Below are 14,575 nucleotides of genomic sequence, written 5' to 3'. Positions count from 1 at the left end.
GAAGGTATGTGAAGCTTGTAGAACTTGTCCACTTTGGTTCATCATCGTGTATATGGAAATAAGTTTTAGGCTAACAGACGGTATGCTAATTTCCAGATTTTTGCTGTGGGCACAAGCAGATAAGCCTGCCTGTTCACTGAACATGTGGATTTGTGTTCAGAAAAAAACATCTGGACTGTAGTTTATTTATTTGAAAGGACCTGCACAGTCTATCTCATTACAGTTCATAATCTGTTGATAAAGATTTCTATTAGTGGGACAGGCCTATGTTTATAAAACTGCATTCTGCAGAGGTCTACAGAAGCTGCCTGCCTCTGTAACGAGTGCACTGAGAGTCGGGACGCAAGTTCGGGGAGTGTGTTTTAATAAATAAATGTAACATAATACGAACAACGCACAGACAAGAAACAGAAACAATGACGCCTGGGGAAGGAACCAAGGGGAGTGACATATATAGGGCAGGTAATCTAGGAGGTGATGGAGTCTAGGTGAATGTCATTATGCGCTAACGCACATAACTACCGTGACAGGTGTGCGCCTTCACGAGCAGCCTGGTGACCTAGAGGCCGGAGAGTGAGCACACGTGACAACCTCCACCCAATTCGCACCTTCTATTAGCCCTCTCTGTGTCTGAAATTCAGCTACTAAAGAGGATGAGGTTATAACATAGAAAAGATGAGACCAAAAAAGGCGTTGCTGTCTGACAATTTGAGCTAGAGTACCAGTCAAAAGTTTGGACATACCTACTCATTCAAGGGTTTTTATTTTTTACTATTTTCTACATTGTAGAATATTAGTGAAGATATGAAATAACCAACGTGGAAATAACACATAGTACATGCGTCTCACAAAGACACGGCGGTTGGAACCAAAAATCTCAAATTTGGACTCATCAGACCAAAGGACAGATGTCCACCGGTCTAATGTCCATTGCTCGTGTTTCTTGGCCCAAGCACCCTTTAGTGGTGGTTTCTTTGCATCAATTCGTCCATGAAGGCCGGATTCACGTCTCCTCTGAACAGTTGATGTTGAGATGTGTCTGTTACTTGAACTCTGAAGTATTTATTTGGGCTCCGATTTCTGAGGCTGGTAACTCTAATGAACTTATCCTCTGCAGCAGAGGTAACTCTGGGTCTTCCTTTCCTGTGGTGGTCTTCATGAGTGCCAGTTTCTTCATAGCGCTTGATGGCTTTTGCGACTGCACTTGAAAAGTTATTGAAAAGTTCCGGATTGACTCTCCTTCGTGTCTTAAAGTAATGATGGACTGTTATTTCTCTTTGCTTATTTGAGCTGTTCTTGCCATAATATGGACTTGGTCTTTTACCAAATAGGGCTATCTTCTGTATACCAGCCCTACCTTGTCACAACTGATTGACTCAAACGCATTAAGGAAAGAAATTCCACAAATTAACGTTTAAAAAGGCACACCTGTTAATTGAAATGCATTCCAGCTGACTACCTCATGAAGTTGGTTGAGAGAATGCCAAGAGTGCGCAAAGCTGTCATCAAGGCAAAGGGTGGCTACTTTGAAGAATCTCAAATATATTTTGAATTGTCTAACGCTTTTTTGGTTACTACATGATTCCATGTGTGTTATTTCATAACTTTGATGTCTTCACTATTATTCTACAAAGTAGAAAGTAAAAATAAACCCTGGAATGAGTAGGTGCCTAAACTTATGACTGGTACTGTATGACGGATGGTGCTCTGAATTCACCAGTGAGAATTCAGATATTTACACAGAATATCTATCTACAAAAATGTAACTTTGTTCAACTAAAATATTTATGAACAAAACATCACTCAAACAGTTCGTATTAAACTAGGCTCCATTACCGTTAACTATTGACATTCACATCGCAGTGGTGATACGACTGATTGCACTAGGTAGGCTGCAATCAAATCAACCGATCCTTATAGACAGGGAGAAAGACGTTACAATCGTTCACAACCGTTCACACATTGGACCAGTGCCAACCACTTACTTCTCCTGACATATGCTCAACCAACTGGATTGTCCAAAATGAAGTGTAGAATTAGCAACCCATTTTAACACGATATTGACAGCTGGACACGTGTATAAAGCTTACCGTATGCTTCCCAGTCAAAACAGTTCATGCATATGACGTTGTTTGGTTTTGGTCTTCGTTTTTTTTTGTGCACATTTGTTTCGTGAGGCAAATCGAAGCCCCTTCGTCGGTGATTGGTCAACAGTATTACTCATAGGAGTGGGAGCCGTGGACGGGATTATTCAATTTAGTGTTTGTCATTCAACGAGAGAAGATTCGTTTTCATGCACATTTTTTTTTTCACTTGAGAAACATTTATGTCGACGAGGCACAGGAAGTGACAGTCTATTGCATACCATAGGTCTATAACTGTAAGAAGGTATAGCCTACCACTGAGACGCAGGTGAATGTATTACTGCACCTATGTTTAAACACCAATCACATTTCGTGTTTCATAGTAAATTACATTACATTGGAATTACGTGACAAATGTACGCACCAAGTAGCCACATGAAAATGAAGTTAAAACAAATTCTTTATTTCTCCCATAAATCAACATGTTGATGCATTGCTTCTTCATCAAAATGAGTGGGGCCCATCTAGTGGCAATAAAGAATATTGCAATGACAGGTGGAAAACAGTCCACTATACTTGCATTTGTTGTATTGAATGATTGTTTTGTAGTTTGGTTTGCTTACTGTATTTTAACAATATGGACTGTTGTCATTCAGAGCACCTGTGCATTAGATATAGATTCGGCTACCTCAAAGCAATAACAAAAATAACAAATTCCACATATTTATACCTCATGAACATCGCTACAAGACTTAAATTCAACATTTATTTAATCAAGTAATGACAGGGAATTTGATCAAATTCTCAAATTGTACAAACCGTAAAACATTTACAAAGACAAAATGCCATAGAAAAGTAAAAGGTGGCAGACATTACAAGGGCATAAAGATGACTGATGACAAAACATTAATTTCATAGCATGGTGAGCAGTATGGAAGTCAAGCGTTAAGCATGGCTTGTGTCATTAGGCACCAAACGTAATAAAATGTGTAACAGTGTAGGTTCCGTCCCTCTCTTCGCCCCAACCCGGGCTCGAACCAGGGACCCTTGCACGCATCAACAACTGACACCCACCGAAGCATCGTTACCCATCGCGCCACAAGAGCCACGGCCTTGCAACGCAAGGGGAACAACTACTTCAAGTCTCAGAGCGAGTGACGTCACTGATTGAAACGCTATTAGCGCGCACCACTGCTAACTAACTAGCCATTTCACATCGGTTACAAATGCACTGAAACATGTTCTGTCGCGTGCCCTAATGAACAAGACGCTGGTCACAGTAACGCGTAGGACAGTTCGTTGGTGTGCATCCCAAAGGGCACCCTATTCGCTATATAGGGCACTATTGGCCCTGGTCAAAAAGTAGAGCCCTATATAGGAAATATGTTTCCATTTTAGACGCAACCTAGGAGTTCCTAATTTGCTCAACCCTACCCTAGTAGGATCTCAGTCCTCATTTGCTTTGCTCAGGTCTGTGTGACATGGCAGTTGGCGTCTTGGTAGAGTTCTCCTCCACCCAGGGATGGGTCAGGACACCCTGTGGACGGGGTTGGGTTTCAGCAGCTTTCCTTTCAGGTCTCTGCTGCCGGTGCTAACATTGACCGGGTACGTAAAATCCACCAGCAAGAACGAGAGGGAATTCAGAACTTTTATTACAGGTATATAATACATGGAACTTAGCAAATGCCTTTATCCAAAACAACTGTGCAGTTTCAAGAAGTGAACCCACAAACTTGCCGTTGTTAGTAGGGCTGATTGGTATACCATATTTTACTATATACACCGGTATTGATGTACAGACCGGTTTGGGTTTTTACTTTGCCTTCTATAAAGATATGTGACACACCACTCCATTTTTATAGTCTACACCTCTACTTGAGTCATCCACCCGATTAGACTACAATCACCCCATTAAAAAGTGGAAATCATGGTACCAATCTGGTATGATCATTTCCTCCTTTTAATGGGGTGATTGGGTGCACCCGATTTGACTACAATCTTCTTCTCCCCAAACCCCGCAGTCATGGTTGCTCGAACACCGTTCTCTTCAGTCTGCATGGTCAGTGCAGCAGATGCAACAATATGTTGATTACCACTATGCCGCTTTCCTTAACGTAAATCCACAAGCGTTCTATAATTACACTAGTTTGTGTATCTTTACTCTCTGCAAAGAGCTAGTTTATATTGTCTTAGCAAGTTGTGGCTAAAATAAATTGCAGCTAATGCTGAATAGCTAATAAATGTACTAGTGGGCCATAGAAAACTATATGCTTTTGTTTTTGAGATGGTCAATCTATCTCGAGGAATGAGCTGGTTTTTACAACGTGCATATTTATTTCCAAACATCAATTTGGATTCCCTCAATTCTTTCATAGAAGCCACTCCTCCAAAGGTATAATTGTGTGGGCTTAACTCAGATAATGCATGTCATAACAAGATGCCCAGCGCTTTCTTAACACACAGTATTTCAGTCGCACCCTACACTAGTCTGTCCAATGCATGTGCACGGCTTGCCCGCTCCATAGCAAGCTGCTCTATGCATTGGTGAAGTAATTTAATGTAGAGTTTGGGGTGTACGGTTTGAGCATAGCCTGAAGGTAGGGAGGGGCAGTTCCTCTTGCTGCTCTGTAGGCATGTACCATGGTCTTGCAGTGGATCTGAGCTTCAACTGGAAGCCAGTTTGCAGAGGAGCAGGGTGACATGGGCGAACTTGGAAAGGTTGAACACCAGGCGGGCTGCGGCATTCTGGATAAGTTGCAGGGGTTTGATGGCACAAGCGGGGAGCCCAGCCAACAGCGAGTTACAGTAGTCCAGATAAGAGATGACAAGTCCCTGGACTAGGGCCTTTACCGCTTCCTGTTTGAGGTGGGGTCGTAATCTACGGATGTTGTAGAACATGAACATGAACTGTTTGCAGAGAACGACAGGGTGTTGTACAGGGTCATGACAAGGTTTGTGGAGTTGTCAACCGTGATGGAGAGGTCTTGGCACTGGCAGGCCTTCCCGGGAGGAAGAGCTGCTCTGTCTTGTCAAAGTTGAGCTTGAGGTGGTATTCTGACATCCAAGCTGAGATCTCTGCGTGCCTGGCAGATATGAGGTTATGACGGAGCCGAGTGACTTGATGTACAGGTGAAGTTGTTTACATACAGAAGCTTACATACACCTTAGCCAAATACATTTAAACTCTGTTTTTCACAATTCCTGACATTTAATCCTAGTAAAACTTCCCTGTCTTAGGTAAGTTAGGATCACCACCTTATTTTACGACTGTAAAATGTCAGAATAATAGTGGAGAGAATGATTTATTTCAGCTTTAATTTCTTTCATCACATTCCCAGTGGATCATAAGTTTACATACACTCAATTAGCATTTGGTAGCATTGCCTTTAAATTGTTTAACTTGTGTCAAACGTTTCGGGTAGCCTTCTACAAGCTTCCCACAATAAGTTGGCAAGATATGATTGGGGACCAGATAGATAAACACTGTTGTATATGTACCATGCATCGATCAGGTCATCTTTGGATTATGGGTGCTTTGTATATCGATCGGCAGCCAAAATGCTCCTAGGGCGCCTGAATAGGATGCAGTCTAGGCCCCTGAGATTGTGTGTGGGTGCCTTCAGGTTGACACATGTTGAGGCATTGCAGGTGGACAGTAGGGAACTGCCACTGAGGAGAAAGCGGTTCCGTGTGACTCAGTTGGTAGAGCATGGCACTTGCAATGCCAGGGTTGTGGGTTAGCTTCCGACGAGGTACCAGTACATACTAAAATGTATGCACTCGCTACTGTAAGTTGCTCTGGACTAGAGCGTCTGCTAAATGACTGAAATGTAAATTAACAAAATAAACTTGCATTAGCATACTGGGCGAGGTTGAAAGGGAGTTCAGAAGGACATCTGTGGTCATGGCAACTGGGGAATGTAAGTGGCTAAGCAGAGGGTGTATGAGTGGACAATTGGGCAGAAAGTGATAAAATATGAACTGGGAGAGAGCGAGACAGGGCCGGCAATTGCAATGGGGAACGTTCTCCCCCAATGCAATTGTGTGGATATGATTGAGGGTAGGAGAGAATGGGCAGTGGAGATATATATATTTTTACCCCTTTTTTATCCCCAAATTGGTAGTTACAGTCTTGTCCCAGCACTGCAACTCCCATATGGACTCGGGAGAGGCGAAAGTCGAGAGCCATGCTTCAGCCAAAACACGACCCTGCCAAGCCACACTGCTTCTTGACACACTGCTCGCTTAACCCAGAAGCCAGCCGCACCAACTGGCTACCGTGTCAGCGTGCATGCACCCGGCCCGCCACAGGAGTCGCTAGAGTGTGATGGGACAAGGACATCTCGCCGGCCTAACCCGTACGACGCTGGCCCAATTGTGCGTCGCCTCACGGCTCTCCCGGTTGCGGCCGGCTGAAATACAGCCCGAGATCGAACCCGGATCTGTAGTGACGCCTCAAGCACTGCATTGCCTTAGACCGCTGCGCCACTCGGGAGGCCCCAGATAATCGGTTTTATTTGTTTTTAAGGACATATACAGATGTTTCAAAGGATCCAGTCAGTGGAAGGGTGGGGGCAGGGGTGTATATCCCGGATTTCAATGTTAGAGTATGTAAGCAGTTAAGTGATTATATGTCAGGGTATGCAGCCGAGTTGATGGCCATGATTATAGGTTTGAGATGGGTGGAGGAGGTGAAACCACTGGTGATCTGCTCTGATTTGGCTGCAGTGTTGAGTAGTGTGAAGACGGGCAGGTCGGATAGGGGAGACTTGTTTGTGGAGATGATGGTGTTGTTAATGGGATTGGCGAGGATGGGAGTAGTGGTAAGCTTTTGCTGAGTTCCTGCCCATGTGGGTGTGGAGGGTGATGTGGTGGCTAAGAGTCAAGTCCTTGATCCGGGCAAAAGGGCTCTGTCTTTGGCAAAGGGAGTGGGATGCTACTAGTAAGGGGAGGCAATTTTATTATGTGGACCGGTCAGTTAAGGAAAAGGTGGGGAGTATGGGTTGTATAGTAGGAAAGAGGAAGTTGTGTGGAGTAGACTATGGCTTGGGGACACAGGTTTGAATGCCACGTTGTAGATGATAGGTCTGTGTGATGAGTGTTCAGTGGAGGAAACGGCAGAGCATGTGTTAGTATTCAGTGAACTGTATGACGTATTTTATTTATTGTATTTATTTCACCTTTATTTAAGCAGGTAGGCCAGTTGAGAACAAGTTCTCATTTACAACTGCGACTCAAACAACACAGAGTTACACATGGGATAAACAAACGTACAGTCAATAACACAATAGAATGATCTATATACAGTGTGTGCAAATGTAGTAAGATTAGGGAGGTAAGGCAATAAATAGGCCATATTGGCGAAATAATTATAATTTAGCAATTAAACACTGGAGTGATAGATGTGCAGAAGATGAATGTGCAAGTAGAGATATTGGGGTGCAAAGGAGCAAAAAAATAAATAGCAATATGGGGATGAGGTAGTTGGGTGGGCTATTTACAGATGGGCTGTGTACAGGTGCAATGATCGGTAAGCTGCTCTGACAGCTGATGCTTAAAGTTAGTGAGGGAGATATAAGGCTTCAGTGATTTTTGTATTAGTTCCAGTCATCAAACTCAAGAGAACTGGAAGGAAAGGTGGCCAAAAGAGGAGTTGGCTTTAGGCATGACAAGTGAAATAAACCTGCTGGAGCGTGTGCTATGAGTGGGTGCTGCTATGGTGACCAGTGAGCAGAGATAAGGCGGGGCTTTACCTAGCAAAGACTTATAGATGACCTGGAGCCAGTGGGTTTGGCGACGAATATGAAGCGAGGGCCAGCCAATGAGAGCATACAGGTCGCAGTGGTGGGTAGCATATGGGGCTTTGGTTACAAAACGGATGGCACTGTGATAGACTACATCCAATTTTCTGAGAAGAGTGTTGGAGGCTATTTTGTAAATGATATCGCCAAAGTCAAGGATCGGTAGGATAGTCAGTTTTATGAGGGTATGTTTGGCAGCATGAGTGAAGGATGCTTTGTTGCAAAATAGGAAGCCAATTCTAGATTTAACTTTGGATTGGAGATGTTTGATGTGAGTCTGGAAGGAGAGTTTACAGTCTAACCAGACACCTAGGTATTTGTAGTTGTCCACATATTCTAAGTCAGAACCGTCCAGAGTAGTGATGCTTGACAGGCGGGCGGGTGCGGGCAGCGATCGGTTGAAGAGCATGCATTTAGTTTTACTTGCGTTTAAGAGCAGTTGGAGGTCACAGAAGGAGTGTTAATTGGCATTGAAGCTCATCTGGAATTTTTTTAACAGTGTCCAAAGAAGGGCCAGAAGTATACAGAATGGTGTCATCTGCGTAGAGGTGGATCAGAGAATCACCAGCAGCAAGAGCGACATCATTGATGTATACAGAGAAAAGAGTCGGCCTGAGAATTGAACCCTGTGAAACCCCCATAGAGACTGCCAGAGGTCCGGACAGCAGGCCCTCCGATTTGACACACTGAACTCTATCTGAGAAGTAGTTGTTGAACCAGGCGAGGCAGTCATTTGAGAAACCAAGGCTGTTGAGTCTGCCGATAAGAATGCGGTGATTGACAGAGTCAAGCCTTGGCAAGGTCGATGAAGACGGCTGCATAGTATTGTCTTTTATCGATGGCGGTTATGATATCGTTTAGGACCTTGAGCGTGGCAGAAGTGCAGCCATGACCAGCTCGAAAACCAGATTGCATAGCGGAGAAGGTACGGTGGAATCGAAATGGTCGGTGATGTTTGCTAACTTGGCTTTTGAAGACTTTAGAAAGGCAGGGTAGGATAGATATAGGTCTGTAACAGTTTGTGTCTAGAGTGTCTCCCACTTTGAAGAGGGGGATGACCGAGGCAGCTTTCCAATCTTTGGGGATCTCAGACGATACGAAAGTGAGGTTGAATAGGCTAGTAATAGGGGTTGCAACAATTGCGGCGGTTAATTATAGAAAGAGAGGGTCCAGATGGTCTAACCCAGCTGATTTGTAGGGGTCCAGATTTTGCAGCTCTTTCAGAAATGGGGGAGGCTTGGGCAAGTTGCTGTGGGGGGTGCAGAGCTGTTGACCGGGGTAGGGGTAGCCAGGTGGAAAGCATGGCCAGCTGTAGAAAAATGCTTATTGAAATTCTCGATTATCGTAGATTTATCAGTGGTGACAGTGTTTGCTAGCCTCAGTGCAGTGGGCAGCTGGGAGGAGGTGCTCTTATTGGCCATGGACTTTACAGTGTTCCATAACTTTTTGGAGTTTGTGCTACAGGATGCAAATTTCTGTTTGAAAAAGCTAGCCTTTGCTTTCCTAACTGCCTGTGTATATTGATTCCTAACTTCCCTGAAAAGTTGCATATCGCAGGGGCTATTCGATGCTAATTCAGTACGCCACAGGATGTTTTTGTGCTGGTCAAGGGCAGTCAAGTTTGGAGTGAACCAAGGGCTATATCTGTTCTTAGTTCCATTTTTTTTTAATTGGGCATGCTTATTTAAGATGGTGAGGAAAGCACTTTTAAAGAATAACCAGGCATCCTCTACTGACGGAATGAGGTCAATATCCTTCCAGGTCGATTTAGAAAGGCTTGCTCGCTGAAGTGTTTTAGAGAGCGTTTGACAGTGATGAGGGGTGGTCGTTTGACCGCAAACCCATTACGGACGCAGGCAATGATCGCTGAGATCCTGGTTAAAGACAGCAGAGGTGTATTTAGAGGGCAGGTTGGTCAGGATGATATCAATGAGGGTGCCCATGTTTACAGATTTAGGGTTGTACCTGGTAGGTTCCTTGATAATTTGTGTGAGATTGAGGGCATCTAGCTTAGATTGTAGGATGGCCGGGGTGTTAAGCATATCCCAGTTTAGGTCACCTAACAGTTCGAACTCTGAAGAGAAATGGGGGGCAATTAATTCACATATGGTGTCCAGGGCACAACTGGGGCTGAGGGGGGTCTATAACAAGTGGCAACAGTGAGAGACTTATTTCTGGAAAGGTGGATTTGTAAAAGTAGAAACTTGAACTGTTTGGGCACAGACCTGGATAGCATGACAGAACTCTGCAGGCTATCTCTGCAGTAGATTGCAACTCCACCCCTTTTGGCAGTTCTATCTTGGCGGAATATGTTGTCGTTGTGGATGGAAATTTCTGCATTTTTGGTGGCCTTCCTAAGCCAGGATTCAGACATGGCTAGGACATCAGGGTTGGCGGAGTGTGCTAAAGCAGTGAATAAAACAAACTTAATGAGGAGGCTTCTGATGTTAACATGCATGAAACCAAGGCTTTTACGGTTACAGAAGTCAACAAATGATAGCGCATGAGGAATAGGAGTGGAAGTGGGGGCTACAGGGCCTGGGTTAACCTCTACATCACCAGAGGAACAGATGAGGAGTAGGATAAGGGTACGGCTAAAGGCTATAAGAACTGGTTTGTCTAGTGCATTTGGGACAGAGAATAAAAAGGAGCAGATTTCTGGGCGCGGTAGAATAGATTCAGGGCATAATGTACAGACAATGGTATGGTAGGATGTGAGTACAGTGGAGGTAACTAGGCGTTGAGAGACGCAGAGAGAGGTTTCGTCTCTGGAGGCAGCCGTTAAGCCAGGTGAGGTCACCGCATGTGTGTGGGGTGGGACAAAATAACTATCTAAGGCATTTTGAGCAGGACTGAGGGCTCTACAGTGAAATAAAACAATAAGAACTGGCCAATACAGCAGTATACAAGGCATATAGCAATCACAGGTGTTGATCAGGAGAGCTAAGACAACAACGGGTAAATGGCAATGAATGGGCAGAGCGGGTAAGTTAGGTACATACAGGACCTGAGTTCGAGGCTGGGGCCGACAGGTAAGGTACCGTGTTATTGAAACAGTCCAGGGGGCATCAGCTGTGCAGCCGAGTGATCATAGGGTCAGAAGAGCAGCAATAGGTGAGTCAAGGTGCCGTTCGGAAGTCACTACTATGCTATGCGAGCAAGGGACACAGCGTTCAGAAAAGCAAGCGGGCCGGGGCTAGTAGATGGTTTTTCGGCGATATCGTAACAGAATAGCCTGTTGAGACCACATCGGGCGATCACGTCGGTAGTACAGCCGTGATGGATCGGCGGGGCTCCGTGTCGACAATAAAGGGGCCAGGCCAATTGGCAAAGGAGTTATTGTAGCGCTAGAATTAGCTGGTGTATGGGCCTAGCTCGAGGCTAGCTGGTGCTTGCTTCGGACAGAGGCTTTAGCTAACAGTAGCCACTCGTATGCAGCTAGCTAGCTGCGATGATCCAGTGTAATGATCCAGAGCGGCAGGAATCCGGTGATATGGTAGAGAGAAGCAGTCCGATATGCTCTGGGTTGATATCGCGCTGTGCAGACTGGCAGGTGTGGTCCGAGCTAAGGCTGGGTGGTGACCGAGAAAAAGGTGAAGACCGCTAGCCGTGGCTAACAATGACAAGTAGCTAGTTAGCTGACTAGCTCCTGATGGAAGTTTCAGTTATAAGGAATAAAAATATCAGATCCGTACCACATTGGGTGAGGCGGGTTGCAGGAAAGAATATTTAGTTCGTAGGTAGAAAGTGAGATTAAGATATATACAAAAAAGACCGGCTATTTACACAGGATAAGACAAAGACAAATACACACTTCCTACTGCTACGCCATCTTGGTATTAAGATAGATAGGGAGAGATTGTGTGAAAGGGTTAGAGGCTGGACGGGTTTGGGGTTTGGGTGGTGTAGTGGGGGGAAGAAAAGGGAGGGATGTGGTGTTTAGGGCTTCATTTCTTTCTTCGAGGACAGGACTAATGAAGATAATTTAATGTTGGTAGCCCATGACTGGCCTCACTCCGGTACAGTAGGTTGCGGTGTATGCACCTTTAAAAGTTAGATGTGATCCGCCAACCCAATCTCAAAGAAGAAGTGCTGTGGAGATTGTTGTCCTTCTATCTCAGCCAAGGAACTCTGTAGTTCTGTCAGTGGTCATTGTGTTCTTGGTCACCTCCCTGACCAAGGTCCTTCTTTCCCGGTTGGCCAGCTCTCGGTAGAGTCTGGGTAGTTCCATTTTTTTTTTCAATTTCCCAATCATGGATGCCACTATGCTCTTGGAAACTTTCAACACCCTAGAAATTGTTTTATACCCTTCCCCAGAAAAATGCCTCATCACAATTATATCTCAGAGATTTATGACAGTTCCTTGGACTTCATGGAATAGTTTCTGCTCTGATATGCAATGTCAAATGTGGGACCTTATAAAGACAGGTGTGTGCCTTTCCAAATCATGTCTAAACAATTGAATTAGCCCAATCAAGTTCTAGCGACATTTCAAGGATGATGAAAGGAAATTGGATGCACCTGAGCTCTATTTGGAGTGTAATAGGTGTGAATACTTATGTAAATTAGATATTTCTGTATTTAATTTTCAATAACTTTGCAAACATTTCTAAAAACATGTTTTCACTTTGTCATTATGGGGTATTGTGTGTAGATGGGTGAGATTATATATATATACATTTTTAAAGTAAACCAAATTCTAATTTCAATCAATTTTTTCCTTATTTAAAAGCATTGAAGAGAATTTCAGTGTACTTCCTGAATTGACTAATTTAAATGGTATTGACCCCAATGCTGATACACAGTAAAGACATGATGGGTACGTAGTAAAGCTATTTCAGTGTTGCATCAACGTCGGGGTCACTAGGTCAGGAAAAACTCAGGGCCCTGTAGATGCCCCAAAGCCTGCCTCAGAGCCACACACATTGCTCAGCCCGCCCTAATATGCACATGCACTGCTCATATTATGCTGATGTCCGAGCAGCCTACAGTGGTGAACTGTACCTGAATCTGACACATGATACTGTTGCTCTTACTATGCTTGTTCTCAGAAGCAGCTATGATAAAACTCTCCCAGCCTTGCCTTCTACTACTTCCTCCTTATCTCTGAGCAGAGTCCCCATTGGGAACACCCTTTCACTCACACTCAACGACCGCCAGTGGCAACATGCCAGCACCCGATGACTCATTTAATATACACTGTAGAAATAAATGATATTAGGCTGAAGAAAATGCCAATCGGTTTACTTTAATAGGTAAGTCGTGCGTTGATAATAGTATATGAATGGCATCAACATTATCATCAAGTAACATACCCTACTGCACCTGTTTATAAGTATCATTACATGTAAATAAAATAATACTTTACCATTGTTCAAATCTTTGCCACTGTCCAAATGTGTTATGAAAGTCAATGAAAGTACAGTGCCTTCGGAAAGTATTCAGACCCCTTGACTTTTTCCACATTTTGTTATGTTACAGCCGTAGTCTAAAATTCAATCTACTCACAATACCCCATAATGACAAGCAAAAACAGGTTTGTACAAATGTTGGTTAATTTCAATTTTTTTTTTTACTGAAATATTACAGCATTCAGACCCTTTACTCAGTACTATGTTGGAGTACCTTTGGCAGCGATTACAGAATCGATTCTTCTTGGGTATGACGCTACAAGCTTCAGATGTAAATAAACATCCACCTGTATTTGGTGGAGTTTATCCCATTCTTCTCTGCAGATCCTCTTAAGCTCTTTCAGGTTGGATGGGGGGCGTCACTGGACAGCTATTTTCAGGTCTTTCTAGAGATGTTCGATCGGGTTCTAGTCCAGGCTCTGCCTGGGCCACTCAAGGACATTCAGAGACTTGTCCCGAAGCCACTCCTGCGTTGTCTTGGCTGTGTGCTTAGGGTCGTTGTCCTGTTGGAAGGTGAACCTTCGACACAGTCTGAGGACCTGAGCGCTCTAGAGCAGGTTTTCATCAAGGATCTCTCTGTACTTTGGTCTATTCATCTTTCCCTCGATCCCGACTAGTCTCCCAGTCCCTGCCACTGAAAAACATCCCCTCAGCATGATGCTGCTACCACCATGCTTCACCGTGGGGATGGTGCCAGGTTTCCTCCAGATGCGATGCTTGGCATTCAGGCCAAATAGTTCAATCTTGGTTTCATCAGACCCAGAGAATCTTGTTTCTCATGGTCTGAGAGTGTTTAGGTGCCTTTTGGCAATCTCCAAGCGGGCTGTTATGTGCCTTTTTACTGAGGGGTTGCTTCCGTCTGGCAACTCTACCATAAAGGCCTGATTGGTGGAGTGCTGCAGAGATGGTTGTCCTTCTGGAAGGTTTTCCCATCTTCACCGATAAACTCTAGAGCTCTGTCAGAGTTACCATCGGGTTCTCGGTCACCTCCCCACCTTCCCGATTTCTCAGTTTGGCCGAGCGGCTAGCTCTAGGAAGAGTCTTGGTGGTTCCAAACTTCTTCCATTTAAGAATGATGGAGGCCACTATGTTCACTATGACCTTCAGTGCTGCAGAACATTTTTTGGTACCCTTCCCCAGATCTGTTCCTCTACACAATGCTGTCTTGGAGCTCTACAGACAATTCCTTCGACCTCATGGCTTGGTTTTTGCCCATGCACTATCAACTGTGGGACCTTATATAGACATGTGTGCCTTTCCAAATCCTGTCTGATCAATT

Source organism: Salmo trutta, chromosome 16 (assembly GCF_901001165.1).
Source record: "Salmo trutta chromosome 16, fSalTru1.1, whole genome shotgun sequence".
Classification (NCBI taxonomy): domain Eukaryota; kingdom Metazoa; phylum Chordata; class Actinopteri; order Salmoniformes; family Salmonidae; genus Salmo; species Salmo trutta.
Note: the sequence above shows the minus strand (reverse complement) of the source record.